Source organism: Nesoenas mayeri (genome assembly GCF_963082525.1).
Source record: "Nesoenas mayeri genome assembly, chromosome: 4".
NCBI classification, from domain to species: domain Eukaryota; kingdom Metazoa; phylum Chordata; class Aves; order Columbiformes; family Columbidae; genus Nesoenas; species Nesoenas mayeri.
The window spans coordinates 20,294,452-20,316,948 of record NC_137540.1 but is presented as its reverse complement, the minus strand read 5'-3'; the positions used below and the strand labels follow the sequence as shown (position 1 = coordinate 20,316,948).

At 37.7% G+C, this 22,497-nt stretch overlaps 1 pseudogene across 1 annotated transcript; it reads left to right on the top strand.

The window, feature by feature from the left end:
• Positions 1 to 9: 9 nt before the first annotated feature.
• Positions 10 to 16,226, top strand: LOC308039744 (FRAS1-related extracellular matrix protein 3-like; annotated as a pseudogene). Its single transcript has 5 exons — positions 10 to 43; positions 1,260 to 1,349; positions 12,967 to 13,113; positions 15,669 to 15,900; positions 16,162 to 16,226. The product of its transcript is annotated as an FRAS1-related extracellular matrix protein 3-like (transcript).
• The last annotated feature ends 6,271 nt before the right edge of the window (positions 16,227 to 22,497 follow it).

Sequence of the window (22,497 nt, the reverse complement as noted above, 5' to 3'; positions counted from 1 at the left end):
CCTCAGAGCATGGTGGGGCATGGTGACAGCAGCCAGACTCCCTGTAAGGGTCTCTGTGCTCTGGGTGATCTTAGCGAGTTTGTTGGGTTCAGGACTGTCATTCATCTATCCTGGATAGAACAGTATGTTGAAAGCTTTCACAAGGAAACTTCCAGCCTAGACTTTACCTGTCTCCAATGTGCTTTGATTATCAGCAGCGGGGACAACAAAATTTTCATTAGCTACTGTAATAGGATTAGAGGTTTCCATTATTTTTTCTGTGCTCAGGTATGTTGCCTTTCTTTTGCAAGAGAAAGCAATCTGGGGAGACAAAAAACCCTTAATCTCCATTTTATGTATTTATCTGTAGCTACCAGACAGGTTGTAGCTTTAAGATTATGATAGAACAATTTGCACTTCATCTGCCAAGCTACAGTGTTGTGAAAATCATTTGCCATTCATTCAACAATGATTCATACATTTTCAGTTAATAGAAAGCACCCAAATCTGCCATGCCAGAAGAAATGCAACTGGTATCTCTAGGGGAGTAAGTCTTTTAGTAGATCAGAATTAGCTCTAGAAAAGCTTAAAGGTGATTGGAGTATAAAGAACAATTACATTCTATCCCAGATGTTTTTATATCGAATGAAATTGTTGTTTATTTAACTAAAATAAAAGTATTTAACTAAAATAAAAGCAAAAGAAGATGACTTCTCTGAACTCTTCCTATTGATGAAATGGGGTACGGGTTAATAGACCTGCAAATTTAGGGTAATAGAAATATCCTGATGATTTTCCCCTCTTCTCGGGGAGTATTGAATCAAAGTTGTATTAACTTTTAGAGCTATTTGTGATTTGCTTGATATGTTCTCATATTCACTCCCAATGTACCTGCAACAGTTTTGTGTGTTATGGAAGAGCTTAAAAAACTGATTAAAGTGAAACAGATTTTTAAAAAATTAGCAGCAAAGTAATTCTTCCTAATGTGCTGAAACAAGAATGTGACTTTAGTATTGAAAAATAAACATTTAGGGTAGAACTACATCTCACTGTCTTTTTCTATTTTTCTTTGAACTAGTAACTAAATTTATGTTGTGTTGCTGAGTATAGACCAGTGTACGAATCCATGCCACATTATGTAAATTTGGTTGGTGATATGCATTATCCACAACTTAGCCAACTTATTTGTAAGTAATCAAATAGTAAAGGTAGAATGAACTATGTCCAATACTATGCAGATAAATGCTGTGATGATTCATTTAGCATATTCTTTTTTTTAGCTGATATTGATGAAATGAAGATCAGCTACATCCTGAAGGAAGGTTATAATGCTACAAGTGGCATCTTCTATTTGTCCATTGAAGATAAAGGTAAGGTTAAGACATTTAATTCTACATTTCTTTGAATTACATCATCTGGAAGATTGTTCAGATTACATAAACAAGTCATATATTATTTATTTGTAAGTAAAATGTAAAAGCGACATGAACACATAGGAACACAAATCAGGATATTTTATTCATTTTAACATACAGGGTGTTGCAAAAATATGGACCTCATTTCAAAGCAGCGTGATTTCAATTTGTGTCCATCTTTTTCCAACACCCTGTGTAATATCACAATTAATGCAAACTGCCATGGCAAGCTATGGACTCTTTGTGGGATATACTGTTGTCACATTACTGTTTGTTCAGTGGCCTCTATGGAGAACTGTTGCCGGTGACAGTCAATCCTCCAAAGGGAATGCCTGAAAGAACGCACAACTCTAATAGCTGTTGTATGACTGAGGAAAAAGTACCTGAAGGCCCAGCAGGAGGAGAGAATGTTCACTGATTTAGTGGAGTTTGCAACTGTTTCAGCAACACTCAAGAAGGAGTCCAGTATTTTCTATTTTTTGTGTTCTAGCTTCTAGAATCCTCTTATCACAGTATCACAGTATGTTTGGGATTGGAAGGGACCTCAAAAGATCATCTAGTCCAATCCCCCTGCTGGAGCACGAACGCCTAGGTGAGGTTTCACAGGAACATGTCCAGGTGGGTCTTGAATGTCTCCAGAGAAGGAGACTCCACAACCCCCCTGGGCAGCCTGTTCCAGTGCTCTGTCACCCTTACTGAGAAGAAGTTTTTTCTCAAATTTAAGTGGAACCTCTTGTGTTCCAGCTTGATCCCATTGCCCTTTGTCCTATCATTGTTTGCCAACGAGAAGAGCCTGGCTCCATCCTCATGGCACTCACCCTTTATATATTTATAAACATTAATGAGGTCACCCCTCAGTCTCCTCTTCTCCAAACTAAAGAGACCCAGCTCCCTCAGCCTTTCCTCATAAGGGAGGTGCTCCACTCCCTTAATCATCTTGGTTGCCCTACGCTGGACCCTCTCCAGCAGTTCCCTGTCCTTCTTGAACTGAGGGGCCCAGAACTGGACACAATATTCCAGATGGGGTCTCACCAGGGCAGAGTAGAGGGGAAGGAGGACCTCTCTCGATCTACTAACCACTCCCCTTCTAATACATGCCAGGATGCCATTGGCCTTCCTGGCCACAAGGGCACAGTGCTGGCTCATGGTCATCCTGTTGTCCACCAGGATCCCCAGGTCCCTTTCCCCTACACTGCTCTCTAATATGTAATTTCCCAACCGATACTGGAACCTGGGGTTGTTCCTGCCCAGATGCAGGACTCTACACTTTTCCTTGTTAAATTTCATTAGGTTATTCCCCGCCCAACTCTCCAGCCTGTCTAGGTCTCGCTGGATGGCAGCACAGCCTTCTGGCGTGTCAGCCACTCCTCCCAGCTTAGTGTCATCAGCAAACTTGCTGATAGTACACTCTATTCCCTCGTCTAAGTCGTTAATGAATATATTGAATAATACTGGCCCCAGTACTGACCCCTGAGGTACTCCACTAGATACTGGTCTCCAACTAGACTCCGCACCATTGACTACCACTCTCTGGCTTCTCTCCTTAAGCCAGTTTGTAACCCACCTCACTACTCTATTGTCTAGACCACACCTCCGCAACTTAGCAACTAGGATGCTGTGGGAGACTGTGTCAAAGGCTTTACTGAAGTCAAGGTAGACCACATCCACGGCTCTGCCATCATCCATCCACCTTGTTACATTCTCATAAAAGGCTATGAGGTTGGTCAAGCATGACTTACCCTTGGTAAAGCCATGCTGACTGCCCCTAATAACCTTCTTCCTCTTAAAAGCCTTTAATTTTGCATCAGTACAAAGGAAACATTGAGCAACGCGATGTGTGTATGTACCAAATGTGAGGAGAAAACACGTGCGTTTTTCTCTGTCTTGTCACTTCCCTTGCACAAACACCATCAGGTTAGTCCAGTGCCTCTCCACCTGGTTTATGTTCAGTGATGTAGCTCTTATTTGCCTGTAGAGTTTGCCTTTTTTATTTTGTAGTTTTTCCATACACTTAAGCTTTTGACACTCCTGTTGTTACTGCCCTCTAGACTTTGTTTTCAATTAGCGCTGCCAAAAGAGTAATGAGAGCTTGCTGATACTGAAAGCTATAATGTTTTGCTAATGTGGACTTTGTGGGACTAGTTCGGGCTTCTTTCAAACCTTGAGTAGAATGTGATATTAAAACTTAGAATTCCCTTTGTGTAAATGAATCCTACTGAAAGGTACTAAAGCATTTTTGCAATCCAGGAAATATTAAAGAAAATCTTGTACGTATGTACTTCTAGCTACTCAAAAATGGCTCCATAGAAAGAAAAATACATCATAGGATATAAAGTACGAATTTGCTCTGTGCATTTTGCTTGAAGGGGTCCCAGATCTGTGGGGTAAAAATCTGATCCCACTAAAATTAACAGGAGCTTTGCTATTAATTTTAGTTTGCTTGGGATTTCACTAAGAGGCCTTCTCACCCCTATTCAATTGATGCTACTGCAAAGAAATTGCATGAGGGAGGTGTGGTTGGGTGAAAACCCCGAGGAAAAGCTAGCAGTTCTCTGGTAGTATGGGATTTTTCCACCTTTTTTCTTACCTTTTGCCTTTCAAAGATTTAGACTCTTCAGCCAGGGAGTTGATCCAGGGGCTGATCCAGGCTTTCCTAAGGCTAATATAAGGAATATCAGCCTTTTATCTTAAAGCTTGTTAATGTTTTTCTAGGCAAGTAGTATGGCTCCTTGATTCTGGATAGTCTCTTAGTGTTTTGATTGAATCTGGTACCTAAGGAGGCATAAGAATAGAGGATTTTGTAATCTGTGAGCCACACACTTCTCGCAGATTCTAGCACAGTATCATAGTCATATGCTTGCTTATAACGTCTAGGAACATTAAGCTATCCAGTGACTTAAGAATAGGTATTCTTGTTAATGCATAACGTGCAGGTGAAAAATTAATCTTTTGGCAGAATTTAATGATGTTTTGTTATTTCCTTTGGGTAACACAAACTGAAATACGGCAATTCTGGGAGATGGTTAGCAATCCTTGGCTTGAATTTGATCACCTAGACTGGCAGAATGTAGTTACTGGTCAAAATTAGTATCTGATTACTGTATTTATCTAACACAACTGTCTACTCTTACATGTAAGTAATATTTCCTCTAATTTTACTAATGCTTTTATAAATCAACTTTGCAAGTCGGTGTACCATTCTCTTGCTAAAAAATGCTCTTTTTTAGTAGACAGGTTTTATGCATCTATCTCCTCACATCCACAAATCTGAAAACGGTTTGTGACTTTGCAAAAGATGTTGCAGTGGTATAATTTCACCACTTTCAGACACAAAGGTGCCTCATTTTAGAAGCAAAGGATTTCCAACTGACGAGCCATCTCCAAGCAGCCTTAAAAAAACCCCAAAGCTATAGTTGTCCCAGCGTAAGTTAAATAGAAGTGCTAAGGGGTTTACAAAAACCTTATTAAAAAGTTTCAAAACATTAGTCTGCAAATATGTATGAATTCTTATGCAGCAAAGCTGGTTGAATAAATTGCACTGCAGGAATCTTTTGAATTCAGTGGGAGAATGCTTTCCATTTTCACTGTGTGTTTGGTGTGCTCTAATTTGCTGTCATGCTTGACAGCACCGAATGGTGCATTTTACCTGTGTTCACGTCAAAAATGAAAAGTCATTGGGGGTGGAGGCTTTATTTTGATAGAAATTTTTATAAAGGTATTATGTTTCTGCTGAAAGGAACCTCTGAACAATTGTGGAATTAAAACATTGAAGTGTTTCTGACATGGTTTTCATTCACCCCTTCATCTATTGCTGTTTCAAGATAGGAACTCTACAGTATTTTCAGGCTTCAGGTCATTACCCTGTTGTGGAACTTCAGTCAATGCCAAGTGGCTGGAGGATTCAGGAAACCTAAATCAGTCCTCATCCACTGGTCTGGCTATGGCTCTGCATGTGGCAATGATCATTAAGACTGAGCAGGCATTTCACTAGGGAATAAAAGGGAAGGCCTCTGAAGCAGGAAAGAAACTTGTCTTATGTTTCTGTGGTACCTCTTGGCACCTTTCCAGAATTTAGGCAGGCATCTATGGAGCCCGATGGTCAGTCTTTCTACTTTCATTTATGGTTTGTTACTTCCTGTGTTGATTTCCCTTGGCATGTTTATTACATTGCTCTTTCAAAAGCTTATAGTCTGTAAGGCACTTATATTCTTATGATAAAAGGATCATTGTTAAAAATCATGTTCTGTATATTTTTCTCATGGTATTTTAGAGATTTGGCGAATTATTTGTATAGGTAATCAGACATGACAGCTTGCAAATGGATTGATAGCTGTTTGAAACAACTGATACTGTAAGTAATCTAAATTAGATCAGATGTATTAGGCAGGATTAAGATCAAAGCCCAGATGAACCATAAGTACATGTAAGGTGATGACGGGGTAAGGAAACATCTAAAGAAGAATTTATCATGTAAGTAGTGCAGGTTTATCAGTTCCAATAGCTTGCAGAATTCTTGAATGTATTTGTTATTGTGAAGCTTTGGTAGAATAGTCTTTAGTATATGGATAAATTGAAATCTGCACAATTTAGACTGTCTAATTAAATGAATTGGCTGATGTTGCTTCTTCAACAGTGGCAAGTAGTTTCTGTAGTTAACCTAAACATGGAAATGAAGATGATTCCTTACAATATAGTTTTTAATATAATTAATACAAAAAAGGATGGTGGTAGAAGAACAAAATCCCACAGTACCATGACTTCTTTCAGGCCAAATACAGTCTGGAAAAGCAGAAACTTTAGTATTAGATTTATCTACGAGGAACACCCATCCCTTTCTGCAGACAATGTGCTTCCTTCATAGTCTTGCATGTAATAAAAATCCAAGAACCATTGAGAACGCAGTAGCGACAAGGAGGTTTCTCAATTCCTTTTTTGGGTTATTTTTTTCTGGCACAGAACTGGTAGTCAAAACTTTACTTTTTGATCAAAATAATGTGAAAAATTACTAAAGAGCTCACTCTTAGATTCCCTCAGTGTCATATTCCTGGTTTGTTTGGTTTTTTTGAACTCCACTATTCTGATATTCCTTCATTTCTGTCTTTTTTTTTTTTTCTCCTTTCTGTTTTTTTTCTTATTTCCAGACAGAGAGACTTTTGTGAAATAATAGCTAACAAACTCTCATTTCCCATCTCTCTTGTATATATCTGTATTGGACTATAGGCCTGACTTCAGGGTACTTTATTGTTGTTTGAGCTGCCTGATTATGTAAAGATTAATTTGTTCTTAAATTAAATTAGAAGTAGGGGTTAGACTTAACACATAACAGGCAGAGTATTGAAGACTGTTATGTGGATGACTTCTAATCAATGTAGTTGTATCTCTGTAACAATATAAAGTTGCTCTCGGGAACAACTGGACATTCCTTGGCTGGTGGTAAGGAGTATCTTTGTAGCACACACCCTTCTACGGTAGCTCTGTCTCAGTCCCTGTCCCATCTCCGCTTCTTGAACTCTTCACTTTTAAATTTTCCATCTCCTTCTAAAAAAGGAAATGTTTCTAAGTGGAATATGTCGGGGCTAGACTGCAGTTATCTACAACTGAGGCTGTTAGAAAAACAGACAAAAATTAGACAAGCCTGTGATACAAAACTGATTTTATCATTATTATTCTCCTAATTGTACTATTAAATGCAACTCCCTTCTACGAGCAAAACTGGTTATTTAGAAGTGCAGTGATGATGGTTTGTTGCAAATACCAAGTTCTGTTTTGCCAGAACAAAAATTCTTGGGCTTCTTGTGGACTCCTGTACTTGAAAATGTTTACAGTCTCTGGAGCAGCAGTAAGTTTATTTGAGAGCTGCTTTTGCCATTTGATCTCTTCCATTGTGTTCATATATCAGAAAAACTCCAAGAATTAGGCCTAATTAATGGAAAACACCTTCCCAGCCATGCAGGATAAACCATGTTCCTCTGTGCTAATGTAGCAAATTAGAGTGTGGCTTTTGTGTTCCAGTGAGCTACACTGGCATGGATGCATAGTATGTTGTGGTGACTTCCACTGGATAGATAGTTTTAGTATAGTGTCTCGTAGTGCAGCAAAGCGTGTTATTGTTAGGCTCGAAGGACATATTTTTCTTGAGTTGATGGCTTCCAGAAAGAGAAAGACTATATAAAGATATATAGAGTAAATGATGAATTTTAACAGAAGGATACAATGCTTATTTAGGTGGAGGCTGACTGGGTCTGAGTAAAGATTACTAATTTATGATAAAGACAGGGCAAAGCAAAGCAACTAAGGCAAAGAGCATGGGCAGAAACACTGGAGTCACAGACGGAGTCATGCTTTTTCCGGATTGAGAATAGGGCTGCAAATTTTTATTTTTATTTTTTAAATAAAATGCATGTAGTTTTTCTTATATTGACAGTACACTGCAGTTGTCCAGTCCTGTAGCAGGAGTGGGAAAGGGTGGGCGAGAAAAGGCAAAGAAGGACTATGACTTTCAGTCTCCTGATGCACAGGTTCGCCTCATGTTTCACTGAATGCTCATCATTCTCAAATTACAAATCTCTTAGGCAACTTTCAGGTCTCTTGGAATTTGGGAGGATGAAAATATGAAATCCTCGTAATTGGGTAAGATTTAAAAGCAGAAGACAAGGTTATTCAATCTGTGCCTGCCAGCCTTCCACAAGCTGCAATAATGAAAGTGCCTCCAACAAAATATGGACAACAGCGTGCCCGTTCTTTTGAAACCCTGTCCAATGATATCAAACAGCAAAAAAAGTCTAAAGTATAAGCATCTTTATGTAGATTCATTAAGGTCTCAAAATTTTTTGATGATAACTGAAATCAGGCATGAGTTGTAAAAGGTGTATTAAATACTGATTTAAAAGCCATGTAAAAAGCTTTACTATGGCATGGTACCACTGTTTTGGATTTCTGCACTCAAAAGGGTGAGGTATACTGTTTTGTTAGCTGATTTTTGCTCTTTTGATAGTGCTCTTTCCCAACAGCTGCAGGTTTTTTCCATTTTTGGCTTACATGCTTAAAAAGTGTGATACTATTCAGTAGACATTTTTGACCTGTATTCTGCACTTTGCATTTAGGTGGAGATTTTTGTATGTTTGGGGTGGTTTTTTGTTTGTTTTGGTTTTTATTTTCAAATTATTTTATAACTTACTCTTTGTTTTTATTTGTTCTTGAAAGTCAGCTGTAAGATATTTTGAAATGCTGGCAGGACCTTAACATGGAATTCATGTTATAATCCGTCTTAAAGTATTTTGGAGGCTAGAGTGATGCATTTCTTTAGAAGGCTCTTTCACCAATATTTGATATTTCTTTAAGCAGATCAAGAAAGATGGCTTTTTTCCTGAAAAAAAGTGTTTTTTCTATGTTTTCTGTGTTTCCCAACAAACTCTACATTTCCTAATCCTGCTATCTGCTGCTTGCCCAAGCATTTTTGAAGATTCTTTGAGTGGTGGGAGGATGAGTGCCCTTTTGTGACTTTTCCACCCCATAATTTTATATCTTAAGTTAAAAGTTATTTTAGATTTCCTCCCTCTCATCTCCCTTTTCAATTTTTCCAACATTTGGAACTACTTCCCTTTCATACATATGTATATTTACTTTCTTGTTCTGAGCTTCTGGTTTTTGTTCTTCCTTTTGTGTTTCTCCAACTTTTCATTCCTTTGATTTCCTTTACTGTTTATTGGCCTGAACTGCTTTCTATCTTTCCAGTCCTTTCCCATAAATTTTTGCTATCCAGCAAATCAAAGTGAACTGCAAATATGTTTGCATCCACAGAGCAGCTGTTGTAAAGAAACATAACTTCACTTTAAGGAATCGGTACGAACATGGCCAGCCACCCAAGCTAAGGCAAAGTCTGAGGTGGTGATCGGATGGACTTTTCACCAGAGCAAAAAGAAAGTGTCCTGCCATTTGGGTTATTAATGTTCTATTCTTTACTAATTTCAAATTGCTGAATATATATTTATGCTGTCTGTGGTGCTTACAGAAAGAAAAATATATGTTTCATAGGATGCAGGGCCCATGTGCCAAGCACATGACCAGCTTCTGCCTCTTTGTATTAATCTAGTCTTTTTTCCCAAAATCTAACAATACTTGGCATGACATCAACACTTGCTCAGGGGTAATAAAATCAAGAAAGCAAGTAACTAGGGTAGATTTTTAGGAGAACACTGAAAAAACAGGGCTCTCCTTTATGAAACTTGTGAGTTTTTTTATGACATTTGCTTTGACAAAAGGAAAACCAGTTCTGCCTTTGTAGGATTTATGAAGCTGCTGGTGTGAGACATCCCTTGAAGGCTTCCCTGTTCGGGCAGGAAAAAGCTGGTGGACTGTGTAGAGAAAGAGTTAGGGACCTTATTAACTATAATATGTTGTTGGAATACCTCTGTTTATCATAACTGTAGAACTAGCAACCATCTAATTTCATACTGTCCTGTTTTTAAGATACAGTTTGTAATTTTCAGTGTTCTCTGCTTCTCTGAAAAATGCAAATATATAATACTTAACATGAGTGCTTAAATTTTCTGGTAATTGCCCCTGCATATATATTCTTCCTAAAAATTGCAAAACGGGAGGCTGCAAGATTTTACAGCTTTTGATGCATGTGTAGGTGAGCTAAAGAATTTGTGTTTCAGTTAAAAGATAGAGATATTTAAGTATATGTTTGAAACACATTTTAAAGAATAAAATTGTCCTGTTTGTTATTTCTATGGTACAAGTATTCAGTCCTCAACATAAAGTCCTTAGACTACATTTTATTATCTCTTTAAAACTACAGGAAAATGTATTACCTTAAAAATTTCACTGCTTCCTGCTCCAGCCTTTTGCCAGTTCTGAAATAAAGAATAGATGGAGAAGTTGTGAGGCAGTAAACAAGTGTTGAACCTGGTGTTAATATTGTGCACAGTACAAGTTGCTTGGCTGTCCTGATTTTCATGGACCATGAGCAGCCCAAGGTTGGGAACCTACCAAATGAAATATCATTTGGAAACAGGAAAAAATGGTCTAGGAATATGAATGGGTATTTTGCTCTTTGCATATCAAAGGACAGAGTTAAAGGATGTTCCAGACATTTGTCTGCTAGGATGCTGTGTTCTGTGATATTCTCAGTAATGGGAAATGATATGATTTTACTTTAAGCCTATAAGGTGTTTGGGGCTTGGTTTTGGGATCTTTTTGTTTAATGCCGAGTTTACAAAAAGCCAGGTACTGACTTAGGTCAAGTATGATACACATATCACATGTCTTTAGCTCTCTTGCTGTCTGATCTTTCCTAGTGATGATGAAAGCAAAAGGCATTTTTTAACAATTCATGGCAGCTGCTTTGTATCATCAGCTCCAGCAATCAGTTCTCAGATCCTGTGATACACACCGTGCTGAGTTTGCCAATGCTGCAGTGCAACGTATACAACACTCTTCCCCATCCCAAGTGTTACCCAACAGTATGTTTTTTTGCATGACTGTTTGCTAAGGATAACAGTTTAGGAGGTGTTCTACTTCAGTTTTTCAGCAACTTTCTGTTTTGAATAAATAGTCTGGGGAATAGTTATATGGTAGATTATCCATCCCAAAATGCTTCCCACTCTGGCAGCAGGAGCAGACATTTCCAGAAGAAAGTATAAGTAGAATATCTGAGGAATTACAAATGTGTCTTTGCTAAACAGCTTTATATGAGAGTATATTTACCTGCACATATGAGGGTGGTTTTTATGTGAGGAGGAGGATGCTGTATTTGGTTTTGGATGGAGGACCATGAGAGATGATTGAACTGTTGACTGGAAACAAGTGTGCAGGTGGTCCCATCACATCTGGGTTTCAGCTCTGTGCAGATCTATATAGCAGTTTGTCAGTAATTTTGCACCTGAGAACTAGCTTTTGACTTCAATTGTTGACTAATAAGAAATATGCTAGGTGACCATTAATGTATTGTGAAGTGAAACTTTGTTATGTTACGGGCCTTTGGTTTGGTTTTGTTTTTAATTTAGCCTTAAGTAAGAGTTTCCCTTTGTTACCAGTCCTTTGTTTCTAAGCTGATAAATCTTTGTTAATTTGGAGCACCCTGTGTTAGGTTTTATTTTTAAAAAATGAAAAAGAAAAAAGGGAAAAAACCCACTGAAATCTGCCAAGGGATGAAGTTTGTGAAAGATGTGTAGCAGAAATATTAATGATCAAGCTGAGCTGGACTTTGCCCTACACTTTCTTGGAGCCTGAGGCAACTCCCATAGAAATGATGTTAGTATGAGAATTTTTGGTGTTAAGGCAAATGAGATTTATGTGGTGATTTTTATTAGATGTCAGCAGGGCACTAGTAGCAAATTAGATCCTTTAGTCCAAAAGTTTAAGTGCTTATTATATGCAGGGCTGAATTAGTCACTTGGTCTCATGTTGTTATTCTTCTGTAACAAAAGTGCATAATTAGAGAGTAAAATGTGATTTTTATTTTAAAAGAAAAACGTTAACTAACATAATTTTTGACCAGAAAAAAAATGCTAACAGGATGCAATTTTCCATTTCATTAAATTGTCTGATTCAGTAAGTAATTAAGTATCTGAAGTACAGTTTTTTGCAAATTTATGTTCATTATGTGGAAAATCATCAAAGTGGAGGACAGCGTCTTATTAGTTCTTGATGGGAGCAACTTTTTTCGTACCAGTTCTTGTCTATAACTTGTCAGTTATCTACTGGCAATGAAGACTTTCTGAAATCAGATATTATAATCTTGCACTACAAAGCATACTGCGTGCAGCATAAGGTCTAATTTTGCTAGAAAAACATAATTAATGAGCTGGAAGATTATGGCTTCAAGACTGGTTGTTATTTGATTACATTTGTTGAGTGAAAATGGGATTTACCAGATCATATACAAATTTTACAAAATACTTCTAAAGAATTAATTTTCCAAAACAGGAGAAAATTACAACCTAAATGTTTTTTACTTTGTACATTTTAAACAGCATTACATACATAATATTTTTTCTGTTTTCTTTCATGAAATACAAAATAACTACTGTTTTTATAAATTATTTTCCTGAAAGCAAAAAATAGAAGCTTAGTCACAATTTCCAAATATTTTTGCACAATCGATTAATTTATGTCACGATATTATGTCTTCCTTATGTGATATTGTATGTTGCCCCCATTGACTAGGAGATGCTGAATTCAGCTCATGCTTCTGTTTTGTATTGATAGCGTCAAACTGCATCAGTAACACGAGGTTACAACGTGACCCACCTAAAGCCTCCCAAAGAGTTATTTCCACAGCTTAGCGCCACTCCTGACAGAAATAATCTGTGCAAAAGTAATATTTGAGAGTTCACAGGGAGCTCCATGACTCTTGGAAGACACATGCCAGTCAACTCTGGCCGGTCTGGGAGACTGGACCATTGTGGGTCATCTGGTGCACTTCTGTCCCTCACATCTGCAGGTGAAAACACTGCTGGCTTTGTCCTCAGGATGATGCAAATCGACTTAAGCAATCACGTTAGGGAGCTCTAGTTGTGTTTTGTGAGCTATATGTAGTATTCAGGATACTTTTTCTGTGACACAGCGGGGAACATATTGGAGAGCCAGACATTTCGACTGAACTGGGCTTGAATTTCACTGGAGAAGGGGAACTACGTTGTAGATGAGAACTCCAAATTTCTGGAGGTGACCATCAGATGCAGAGGGTATCTGTGAGAAACCTCTTTTATCAGTAAGTAAATCTTGAATGTTTGAAGCTTCTTGCACCAGAAAAGGCAGCAGTTAAGAAGCTATTCCATAGTTGCTTGTTAATCTGTTTACACGTAAATGCCAAATAATTAGAATAAAAACTATGGCATAGATTTTTATTGCTTAGACATGACTCCGTGTTTCATTTTCCACTGCTGCCATCCAGAAATCTAACTGAATGTATTTATTAGTAGGTGTAAGAACAAATAAATAAAACGAACTTTTACTGTTTACCCAGTGTCTTTTTCCTCAAATCAGTTGCCAGACAACAAAACAGAAATTGGGATATTCTGTGTATTTTGGCAGGAGGATACATTTTGTAGCACATTAACTTCAGCTATTAGTAAATAAGTTCTTGAAGTAGCTGGTCTTTACTTGTAGGACCAAATTGTAGAGAAGTTAGTTACAACTCCTTGCTTTACAAGGGCAGCATTATGCTGGCCTTTGAACTATCAGAAAATCCAAAAGCTACTAGAAATTCTCCCAGGGTCTTCTGCTGGCAGAGGTGGCAGGTATAGAGTACCCTGAAGTTCTGAGTGTGCTATCAGGGGATAGCAGAGAACCCAATCGTGACAGCTCTGCAAAGTAAATAGGAATCATAAAAATCTTTGCACCAGTGGAGCGACTCAAGGAGCACTGAGCAGAAAAGGTCATTTTCTGCCTGATTTAAAAACAAAGAAAAAAGGTTTAAAGCTTTAGGTTTGGTTTTTTTTTTTTTTAATCATTTAAACCCATGCATGACAGTATTTGCTTTGTGCAACACAAATACATTGAGCTGTTTTCTGAGTATTAATTAAATCAGACATTTAAAACCTAAGAAGTTGTAGAATAGAAAAACTGTGGAAATATAGGAATGGTAAGTCATTTAGGAATTATTTCATACTCCACAGCCTTCAGAAGCTCTTTGCTAGACATCAGATTCTCTCACAAACACATAGGCCGTTGACTTGATGATGAGGGATTAATTATGCTCAACTGGGGAGGTAAAGTGCCTCCTAATTGCTAGTGTTGAACCTGAATAAAAAGATGCTCATATATTCAAACTGATGCTGGATTGAAACCTAGAGGCAGTAATGAATTTCAAAACTCCATGGTGAGTTACAGTTGCATTATATCCACAGTTGGATTCGGCCACTAAGTGTGCATTGTTGCTTAAAACAAAGAAACCTAGCTATAAAACTATGCAGACTTAATTAAAAAAATATTTTCTTGAGTGCCTTCCTGTGATATATTTTTATGTATGGTACAATCTTGTTTTTAAAAAATGGTTTTTCTTAATCAAGCAACTGTTTGTATTGCATTAAGCAGCAAAACCTGAATGAATCCGTATGTCAGTTGTAGCATCCTGCACGTGAAAACATGTTCACGTTTCTAGATACGGTTTTTGCTCTCTCAAAACATCCATGTTTTATCATCATTTTATGAACTCGTGCTGCAGCGAACCTCATCTGATCTGCATAGCAAACAAAACCTACTTTGAGTTATATCCTTATCTGCTGCTTTACTTTGAACTAAATGGATTCATCTCTAGCCCTGGAATCTCTGTGCAACTACCCTCTGTGGTTTTTATTAAGATGAGCATGTGCAGCCTTTTAAACCTCTACAGTGAAAAAATTCTGCTTGGATAACAGCCCAGCAGAGAGGATGTGCGTCTGACTAGGTGTTGCAGCTTAGAGTTATACAGGGAGAAAAAAGAAAATGGGAGAGAAGAAGCAAATTTGCATAGTGTGGTGGATCCAAGTAAACCCTGTGAACATTGTTCTGTCACGCTGAGCTGCAGTTTCACATCAAATATCCACTCACCTGGCTGGGAGAGCATCTGCAGAAGCAAGACTTGGACAGATGGCAAAAATCTTCAGGGCTTATTTAGTGTACAGGTAAAAGTGGTAAAGAACTTCACAGGTTCTAAATGTGTATAAGTACAGCACAGATGCAGACAGAGCAGTAACAGAAACTGTAAGCACAAAGTTTAAATGTAGAATGGTTAATTTATCTTTGAAAGAGATGAGTGGTAGGATTGGTTGTTTTGGTGTGTGTGGGGGTATTGTTTGTTTGTTTTTTATGTGTGACTAAATTATACCTTCAGTGAAGCCTTGAACACCTTAACTGACATAAGGAAATTTAACAGGCTGGTGTATCTTTTCTGAAGGCATAACTGGAAAACATGTTCCATAAATTTCTATATAGATAAGAAAACTGTCCCTGTTGAACAGTTCTTCTCTTCAGTCACATGCAATGAATAACCTCATGCTTCTTTAACTTTGATGCTTGTATAGGTTTTAAGTGCCCAGCAGGTGAAGTCAATGGAATTTTTCATGCAAATACAGTTCTTGATGTACACATATGTTGACAGGACCCTACCATAGCAATGTATTTTTTTTGTGAGCTATGCTACAGTATTAGAGAAAGTGTGATATAACCATCCTTATTTTTTTCTGAAGGTCAGTAACTGCCAGATTAGCATTTTAAAACTGTTTTTTTAAGTTTTATTAAGATATTAAAATGCATGGAGAATATTTCCTCTGAAATCTTATCCAGGTATTGGAACCAAAGATGGTACAGCAGTAAAGGATAAAGACTTCAAGGGGAAACCTCAGAAACAGGTCCAGTTCAATCCAGAACAGGCTTTCAGCCACCTGGTGAGTGAGGATATTTGCAGACAAGGAATATGAGGCATCTGAAACATTCCAGATTTCTCTGTCTGATCTAGTTATGGCTGCCCTTGAGATTCCAGCAATCACAACCATTGAAATTGTGGATCCTGGTGAAGGTATGTATCACTTCTCATTCTCTGAGAATTTGTGGTTAGGTGCAGTATTGTTCACTTGCAGGTCCTGTGATGAGTACCTGTATTACCTCATCTGTCTTTGTTCTGTTGTTATTCAGCCCTGTCTTAAAGCTTCACCTAGCTGAACAAGGAATTTGTATTTCTTATAAAAATCTCTTCCCTGGCTAAGTTAATATTCTGTTTGTAACATCATACAGGTGTTCAGCTTCAGTCCCCCTGTTTTCTCATTATGTTTTTCTTCAGGATCTACAGTGTATGTTCCTCAGCTGGAAAACGGAGTGGGGAAAGATAAGGTTGATTCCTTTTAGAAGATCTAGAGATGTCAGTCAAAAACTGATGGTCATTTGCTGTACACACCAAGGTATGTTATTCAGGTAGGTAACAGATTTTTCAGCATAATATTCATGTTTAGGCGAGTAGGAGAGCAAATGCAGTTGTTAGTCAGCAAGTATTGTCAGTAGCTTCAGTATCTGAAAGAAGTGATTTTTGCAGGCAACTTAGGTGTGTCTAGTTCTCTGCTCGAAGAGTGTTTAAAAGCCCAAAATGTAAGAATATGTGTGTACATATGTGTAAGAATATGTGTATACATATGTGTACACATACATGCATGTGTGTATATAGATGTATACGTTTTTACGAAGAGGCACCAGTTTTTTTTCCCTGTAAATGCCTGTCCTTGCAGTGGTTGTTTAGAGGGCAAAAAAATTATTCTTCCAGTCTTAATCCCTGTACGTCTCCTGTTGCTGAGGATCTGACTGATCACTGTGTCTTTGTATCTATCTTGAGGGAGAACCGAGGTCCCCAGCGTGGAGTTTTTCCTGTTGTCAGTGTTTTCTTTTCTGACTATGTAGCAGGTAGAAGCCAAGTCTGGGCTTCAACCAATTCTGTAAGAACTAGTATTTAAAAATTGACAGGCTGCAGGCATTGAGTATCACGTTTTGTTTAAAAGTAACTGACACTGAGGGCTGCATGATGCAATAACCTGTCTTAATAATGCTTTTTATCTCATTTGTGAATCTGTATTATCAAAGAAGGCGATATATGGAGTTGGTCATGAACCGCAGAGAAGAGATGTAGATTTAGAACTAAACCATTTCTAAAATCAAATCAGATTTGGGGGTTCTAGTTAGGTTAGAGGCTAGCTATAAGGTTCAGATCACAACCCTGTCTTCACTAGGTACTCAGACATGTGAATGGAAGTTAGTGGTGGTAGTTACTCAGATACAGACAGATAATTGATAACATGATACTTTTTTCAACACAGACCCATTTGAATCTCAGGTTTTCCAAAGATAGTTCTTGACTACAAAAGAATCCTGGTATAAGCTGAAAAAGCAGGATGGAGGAGGAGACAAAATATTAGATATTGTGAAAATATTAGATTTTCTAAAATATATATCAGATAACTCTTAATCAAAACCAAAATATGCATCCAAAAATAGGTTTAATAGATGTAAGCTAATGGGCATTTATAAATGAAACCAGGCTTAAGATAAAGGTTAGAACTTATCCTAAACAGTGAAATATGAAATTTTGATTTAAAAAAAACCCTGACTCTTGTAGAGAAGTCCTGTACCAGCTAGTAGTAGCTTGAGATACCAATGTCGTGTATGCTTCATAGGAAGGGAAAATGTGGGATCATCCTCAGTTCTCTGACTCCGTTAAATTTCTGGTTCAGAAAATGCTTTTAACGTATTTTGTTTCTATTTTACCCTTATCCATAAGAGTCAGCCTGAGTAGCTGGCAGGAATCTTCACTATCAGGCATTCATAGGTCATTTGTTCCATCATCAGTGACTTATGAGGGCTTAACAGCATTTTCCCCTCTTTTGTTGCATATTGAGGCACAGAAAATCTTACTGAGCTGCTTGGCTTTTTGTCCTTGTAGAGTGTCAATGGACCTGGTGTTACCAGTGCCAACCATTTACCAAATGCACAATTGCTGCAATTGTTGTTGTAATCTGTGTTTTTCATAAACTCCAACTTGTAACTGGCCTCCAGGTGAAGTATGAACTATTAACCACCACTTTTTGAGGCTGGTGATCTAGCCAGTTTTTACCCATCTAGCAGTCCATCCAGCTCGTAACATCCCATTGGCTGCAAGGATGCTGATAACGCAAATCCACAGCAGTCCTTGGGTTCATATTGTGTATAAGCCTTACACATCAGGAGGAGGATGGAAGGATTTTTCACCCCCCAGCCTTCTAAGGATCACACAATGAGGTAAATGTGAAGTTCCGAGTCACATTTGTCTCTTCAGGATGAGTCCTCATCCTAAAGGCCTAGTGACTTCCATAGGCATTCAGATCCACAAAAAAGGAAAGTATCTTGCCATTTTTGAGTGCAAATATTACGAAATGTGGTCAGTCTTGTGTGATGTTAAATCGGGTTTGGCTCTATGTCTTTCAACAGCACAACCTATTTGGGGATTTTGCCACTTGCCTGTCCTGACTGCTCTTGCATTCTTCTTCCCTCACAAAAACACTTTTTATTGTGACTGTTCAACTGCTAATGGGGCTGTGCTCTATATAGTTTGTATCAAAGCATATTTTTGAGAGTTGTTTATTTTTTTAGGTGTGTGTGTGTTTTTTTTTTCTTGTTGTTGTTTGTTTGTTTTTTTAATTAGTTGACTCACTTCTCCCGCCTGGTTGAAGTGCAGCCCCACAAGAAAGCTGAGTCAGGATAACTGGAGATAATAGTGAACTGGGCGCAGGAATGGTTTCATGAGGGTGTTGAGTGATAATAAGAGCCCTCTTTGCTACTGGCAAAGTTGTAAATATAAACAGTAATAATTTCTTGTGTTTGACTTTTTACCAAAGCACATTTATTAGTCAGTTCCAGCATAAAACTCTTTTTCCGCTTGTGTTTCATTTAAAGGTTGGGTGTTGTTCTACTGCCTTCAAGTCCTGAGTGCCTTTAGTTCATGTTTTACCCTCTCTCCTCATAGGTTCTGCTACCAGCACAGTACCATCCACAATCCTATGTTATTCTGACTACATCTCACGTCCTGGAGATCATAGCAGCACTGTTCATTTTAATAAAGATGAGACTGAGAAATGAGGCTGTCATATTATCATTATTGATGACTCTCTCTATGAGGAAGATGAGACCCTCAGTATTTCTCTGAGCATGCCACTGGGTGGCCAAATTGGCACCGAATTCCCAAGCACTAAAATAATAATCTTGTCTGACACAAATGATGGTGAGTACAAAGAAGCACTTTTGTTTTGCTGGGACTTACCTCTTTGGAACTTTTACTGATTAAATAATCTCTCCCACTGTGTTTTTGTTTCTCAACCAGCTGGAAATGTGGGGCTAGGTTCCACTTAGTAGAAAAACTGACAGAACAGACATGAATCACAGAATGTTGGGGATTGGAAGTGGCCTCAAAGATCATCTAGTCCAATGCCCCTGCTGGAGCAGGAACACTTAGATGAGGCTACACGTGTTTAAGATACAGTGTAAATATGTATAATGCACTTTGTCTTTTACTATTTCGTTATTGCAGTAGGAGTTGAGGTTTAGTTTTTATTTTCATTACTGGTGTAGGACTAGCTAGCTATTTTATTACTCTTAAGTAGATTTGTGAGGATTTAATTTACTGTTACTGCAGCAGTTAATCAGAGTATTGCAGTCTGTAGCTTAAGGAGATGTGTCTATAGGCTTCTTTATTCTTTTCATAGAATAGGAAGGGAAAATAATGCAGAATTAAACCATTGCAGCAAGGGAAGAGTTGTTTTCTTTACCTGACTCAATGACTAGATTTTTATTTTCGTGGAAAACAATTATTTATTATCATATCAAAACTGCTTTCTGTGCAGTTTTTGATAGAAAATATTTACATATATATATAAAGCTTAATTTCTATATAGAACATTACTTTGTGTTAATTGACAGAACATTATCAAGCTTCTACTTTTCAATCCAACTTTGATGAGTTATCTTATATTCCCTCTCTTTTTTGGTTACAAAGCTTTCTTTCTAAGAGGAGCATCCAGCAAAATACTTAACTAGCCTATATCACCAGATAAATTCAGCAAAATCCTGAACTCAGTCTGTGTCATATGGAAAGACAGCCAGGGCTTAAGCTGGATTTGTTAAAGAGTGTCCTCTGAAATGAAGTGTCTTTCAAGAATCACTTTTCTTAAAGTGACTATTTCTATTCCAACTGTAGAAACTTACTCTTGTTTAACATCTGAGGGATTCTAAATTCCACTGTCTCTACTCAGGTGTGATATGATTCGTGTGTTACGTGGAGGAAGGCATTGAGCAGAGCTTGAAATGTGGTTTGAGAGGTATATACCCAGGAGTCCTAAAATTCTGTTGTCAATGTCATAAGGAGAGATCTTCCACAAACTGCCTCAAGTGAAGATCCCTTGCTCCTCAGAGTCGTGTTACCTGCACATAAAAACCAGAAATAACTCGTTATTAGGTCTCGAGAGTGTTCAGAGTCACCAGTTTTGTATAGCTTAGTGCATTAAAGAGTTTAAAACTTAAACATCTCTAAAATTATTAGTCTGCATTCTCATAGCATCATAGAAACATTTAAATAAAGGAAGGTATTAGTTCAAGCATTAAAGAGAAAAAAGAAACAGCAAGTTTCCAGTCAAGACATAATGGCTGTCCTGCGATCTAGGCTCTCCCTAAGCCAGAGAGCAGGTTTTGTAGCAGACCCTCAATCCTAAACCAGTGAGCGCCGAGCTCAGTGTCATTCTCCTGTGGCTTGGGAGACATTAGTGCTAACAGCTCGTGGTTTTATAAAGACGTTTAAATGCACGTTAACTCTTTGCTTGTGTGTTTAAGTGGAATCATAGTTAGAACAGGTTTCAGGACCAGAGATTAAAAAAAAAAAAAGAAAATTGACTGGCTTTCCAAGCCATGATTGAAATCAATATTGTTTACTGAAGATTACCAGTTATGCTTTTTCTTAGTTAAATGCTCGGTAGTTAATGTAATGATTTCTTTAATGACCATCTAAAGGAAGAGTATAAATACATTAATGTATTAGAACTGCTTGCGTGTCTTTAAAATATAGTCTTGATAGAATTTAAAGAGTACTGAGGTTACCTTTGGGCTCTGTAAGAAGAATGGATTGTGTTTTAGGGACAAGTGGTTAATTCACGGTGATAACTGAGTCACAAGTGTCACCTTCCTTGAGGGCTGGACCTGTATTTTTAACAGCCCATTGACTGATGTTTATTATCCCTACTATTTGGGAGAGAGTAGGTGTATCTAGATTGGACACTCAGAAACTTTGAAGACATGGAAAATACTGTTCAATATTTCACTGGTCACAGTATCCAAGGAACAAATCTCTTGTGTTGTGCTTTATTTATATGGGAAACATGTTCATTTGAAAGATTGAAGAAAATAATTGTAGATATACCTTTTTTCATCTGCTTGTGTTGGAAATCAAGAAAAGTATTTGCTTACTCAAGATTTTTCATTGGTAGTTTAATAAGATTGAGAAACTTTGGATCATTGCAGCAATCATTTCAAGTTCTCTCAGCAGGAAAATTATAACAATTTAATGTGACAAATTACAGTGACTATAATAGAACTGGAAAAGATGCCTGCCATAAGAGTAATAACACTAATTATTGCATTTTGTTAAGCCGTATTTCAAAACAAAAAGCTTGTTATCCAAATGAGCAGCACTGACATCTGAAGTTACAGTGTTGTGGGCCATAGAGTTGTAGACACAGTGAGCACGTTCAAGGGAAAAAACAAGTGTCCCTGGGAAGCAGGACACTGGTCCTGGTGGCACTGATACAACCCAAGGTGCTGCCGTGCTGCCATTGCCTTGTGCAGAATTATTCTTCCTGTGCTTTGCACAAGTCGGTTAAACAAAACTGTATGAACTAAATGATTTTTTTCTAATAATTAAAATCCTATTTTTCCATTTATTTATCTCGTACTCCAGCCTCTTCCCAACTGCTTTGCTGGTTTTGTTTCAGGAAGGTAGGGGCTGAAGGGGGAAGGAATTTTAGTTTTAAGTGTGAGATTGTTTTCCAAAGTAACTTGTAGTCCTGAAGTTTATTTTTAAAACTGAGAGTCAGTGTAATAGAATTGTATCCAGAGGATCTATTTCTCAAGCAGTGGGCAGCACTTCATTCAGAGGTATTGTGGCTTTGTGACAATTGTCCTGTATGTATTAAAGCAGTTAGCTTGAGGAATGATTTAGCATTTGGAGACGGAGTGCTCTGAATCTGAGACTTAACTTGCAGTGAACATATCAGGCTTTTAAAAACCTCTCAGTGTAATATTGCATCCTTCAGCCAAGACAAAAATGATCATTGTGACACTACAACCAAGGCCTTTTTTTAACCATTTAATTTGGCTTTTCCCCACAAGTCAGTAGCCCAGTGGCAGCAGAGTCCGGTCTAAATGCACAAATGTTTCTGCTGTCTCAAAAGGAGCTGTGGATATCTGATGGATCAGTGGGCTTTGGAGAAGGACCTAATGTAGCCTTTACCAGAGGTAAAAAGTCAGTTGTACATTCAGCGTATTATGAAAACTGAAACAGAAACACTTTTAACAACAGCTAAATGTGTGTTTTACTAGTTTTATAACCCTTATA